The sequence below is a fragment of the Quercus suber genome, unplaced genomic scaffold (genome assembly GCF_002906115.3).
Source record: "Quercus suber isolate HL8 unplaced genomic scaffold, Cork oak 2.0 scaffold_575, whole genome shotgun sequence".
In the NCBI taxonomy this organism is placed as follows: Eukaryota; Viridiplantae; Streptophyta; class Magnoliopsida; order Fagales; family Fagaceae; genus Quercus; species Quercus suber.
Genome location: NW_027070020.1, coordinates 485,871 through 489,879, shown reverse-complemented (window position 1 = coordinate 489,879; position 4,009 = coordinate 485,871).

The window sequence follows — 4,009 nt, the reverse complement described above, 5'->3', positions numbered from 1 at the left end:
AATATATATACACTTTTTTTTTTTTTGAGAAACAAGACCATGAACTTTATTAAGAAGAATCAGCCATGGTTGGCAAAAAATACATGAGATAGATGTGGAGGAGCATCCTCCATCCACACCGAAATACCTCTAACATGTCTAGCATGTTTAGCAAGGTTATGCGCTACAATATTACCAGTACTTAATGTTGCTTCCTACTACCACCATAGATTTTGCCGAGCTGAGGATATGACCATATGGAGAAAATGATTCATCATCAGACTGAAGAGCTTTTATAATATTTGCAGAGTCCCCCTCTAGTATGAAGGAGGTGAAGCCAAGTCCCCGAGCAAAAGAGATTGCTCTAGCTGCTGCCATGGCTTTGACAATTTCTGGAGAGAATGGAAGAGTTGCTTGCTCAGACAAAGAAGCAATTGCTTGTCCTCTACTATCTCGAATAACAACTCCCAAACCCGCTTTGCTCATATCTCTGAACTGTGCTCCATCAAAGTTTACTTTAATCATGCCCTCTGACGGTGGAGACCATCTAATCTGGGATTGACTAAAGTTTCTGGGTTGCGGATCATCATTTAAATTGGCCCGTTGGAAGTCAGCCAGTGCTTGAGATGCTGTTGGAACTACCTGTGATAGTGGATAATCCTTGGAAGATGTCCGGACTTGGTTTCTGCGATGCCAGAGTGACCACATAACTGATGCTAGCAGCTCCGTGTTTTTTCGTTCTTTGTGTGTGTAAATAAGCACTTCTTTGATGGAGGAAAATGCTTGTGTCTGCCTGAATGAAAATGAAGGAATTGAGCCCCAAACCTGCGTGAGCTGTGAGCATCCCCAGAGAGCATGAACAACTGATTCTGTCTCGAGCTTGCATAGTTCGCATACATCTTCATTCAGGATATGCCTTCGCTTCAAGTTTTGTTTCACCGGTATAGCATTATGACAGGACCTCCATAGGAAGTTTCGGACTTTGCTTTGCACATTAAGATTCCAAATTAATCTCCACATATCATTCTCAGAATTGGCGGTCACAACAGGTTGATATGGGGCTTGGTCAGAGGTGAGGAACCGTGTACCAGATCTCACCGTATAATTACCTGATGGGGTAAAGGGCCAAACAACAACATCTTCCACTGCATTGGGACACAAAGGAATGCTTGAGATCAACTCTATCTCCTGGGGAGGGAAGAGTCCATTCAGCATGTTGAGGTCCCACTTCTTCGTGGTTGGATCAATGAGGGCAGAGACTTTCATATCTTCGAAACCATGTATCACTTGGGCTTCAATTCTCGGATGAGTTGTGGATGGCAGCCAAGCATCGTTCCACACACTTATGGCATCACCACTTCCCACTCTCCATCTTACACCCTTCAACAATAAATCTCTCCCTTTCAATATGCTATGCCATGCGTATGAACCCCAGCTAGAGTAAGGGGCTTCTAGGATAGAACAATGTGGAAAAAACCTCTCCTTAAAAACCCTATAAAATAGAGAATTTTTTTGGTGAAGTAATCGCCATGCTTGTTTGGCTAAGAGAGCATCATTGAAAATTGCGAAGTCTTTAAACCCCATGCCCCCTTCTGATTTGGGTTTACAAAGTGTGTCCCACTTAACCCAATGTACCTTCCTTCGGTCACCTTTTTGGCCCCACCAAAATTTCCTTATAAGACTTTCAATATCTCCACAAAGACCCCATGGGAGTTTAAAGCAACTCATTGTGTAAGTTGGGACTGCTTGAACTACGGCCTTTATAAGGATTTCTCTACCTGCTTGAGATAAAAGCTTCTCCTTCCACCCTTGAATTTTTTTCCAAACTCTCTCCTTAATGTAGTTGAAAGTGGCCTTTTTATTTTTCCCCACCAAGGATGGTAGCCCCAAGTACTTCTCATATTGTAATATCACTGGCACATCCAAAGCAGATTTGATGTTGTTTTTGACTTCCTCTGACGTGGACTTGCTGAAAAAAATGGTGGTTTTTGTTTTATTGATTTGTTGACCCGAGCACCTTTCATAAGTCTCAAGAATATTCAAAACTTGTTGGCATTCCTGGATCGTAGCCTTGCAAAATAAGAGACTATCATCTGCAAAAAAGAGATGGGTTAGTCTGGGGCTATTTCTGCAAAGGGCATAACCCTTAATATCTCCTCCATCCACTGCCTTATCGATGAGACCATTTAATCCTTCTGTGCAAAGCAAAAAAAGGAAAGTTGATAAAGGATCTCCTTGACGTATGCCTCGTGTAGGGTAAATCATCCCTTTTGGCTCTCCATTCACCAAAATAGAATAAGAGACCGTCTTAACACATAACATCATGAGTGTAATCCATCTTTCAGTAAAACCCACACGTCTCATTACTGATTCCAGATATGACCATTCTACCATGTCATATGCTTTACTCATGTCTAATTTGATGGCCGTATAGTCTTCTTTTCCAACATGTTTCTGCATACTATGGAGAGATTCAAAAGCAACTAGAATATTGTCAGAAATTAATCTGCTTTTGGTAAACGCACTTTGATGTTCAGAAATGATCTTAGGAAGAATTTTTTTAATTCTATTGGCCAGGACCTTTGAAAATATTTTATATAAAACATTGCAAAGGCTGATGGGTCTAAAATCAGAAGCATATTCGGGAGAATTCTTTTTTGGAATGAGGGTAATAAAAGTGTGATTGTGATTTTCAGGAAGACATGCTGAATTAAGGAAATGTAAAACAGATTGTGTAACATCATTACCAATAGTGTCCCAATAATGTTGATAAAACAAAGGAGGCATTCCATCTAGACCTGGGGCTTTGAGAGGGGCCATTTCTTTTATTGCTTTCTGAACCTCCCATGCAGTAAATTCCTGTTCAAGCTGGTTATTCAAATTTGAGCTGATAATCTTTTCAATGGATACTGTGGCTGCATCACATGGGGTCTGGTTGGCCGAAGTGAATAGCTCCTGGAAATAGCCTATGAGAACCTCCGCTACCTCAGCATTACTTGATCTCCATTGTCCACTTGATGACCGAAGCTTCTGGATGGTATTCTTACGCCGTCGTTGTGTGGCCCGGCTGTGAAAATATTTTGAGTTTCGGTCACCTTGTTTAGCCCACATCACCTTGGATCGTTGAAACCATAGCCTGTTCTCCTTGTCCACCAAATCCGTAATTTCCTTCTTAAGTTCCTGTATTCGGAAATTTTGTCCAAAACTTAATGCCTCTTTCTCTGCTTCAAACAGCTCCTTCCTTTTATCCTTCAATGTTTTCCTGATATTGCCGAAGTGGTCTCTCTCCTATCTCTTTAGTTCTCAACCACACTTGTCAATTTTCCGCATAACTCTAGCTACTGGATCATCCACTTCCCTTGCTTCTCAAATTGCTTCGACAACCTCCGAACTTGTGTGATCAGATAGCCACACCTCTTCGAACCGGAAAGGTTTGGAGATGGGTTGACAATCGAGGCCCTCCATATCAATCCATAGTGGGCTGTGGTCTGAAGTATCTGACCTCAAGTTGTGGACAGTTGTACCTGAAAATCTCAACAACCAATCATTCGTAGCCAAGGCATGGTTAAGTCTCTCCCATATCGAGTGTCCTGCAGAGAAGTGTTTCTGCCATGTATACCAAGGGCCTGAAAAACCAAGATCGATAAATCCACACTCATCCACTACATCCCGGAAAAGTTGCATCTGTGTTTGACTTCTGCTACTCCCTCCCAACTTCTCAGAGCTTCTAATGATCTCATTAAAGTCCCCGGCACACAACCAAGGGAGATTAAATTTTTGATGAAGGCGCCAAAGCTTATTCCATGATTCCATTCTTTTATGCGTCACTGGCTTGCCATAAAAGCCTGTGAATCTCCATACATCTTCCCTTCCTTTATTTATGATGGAGTCTATATGGTTTGGTGAAAAAGAATCCACACTCAGGTCAATTGAATTTCGCCAAAAGAGTGCTAGACCCCCACCCCTGTTATTTCTCTCAACAAAAAATAAGTTATCAAATTCAATGTTCCATTTGATCTCTTGTAGCCTT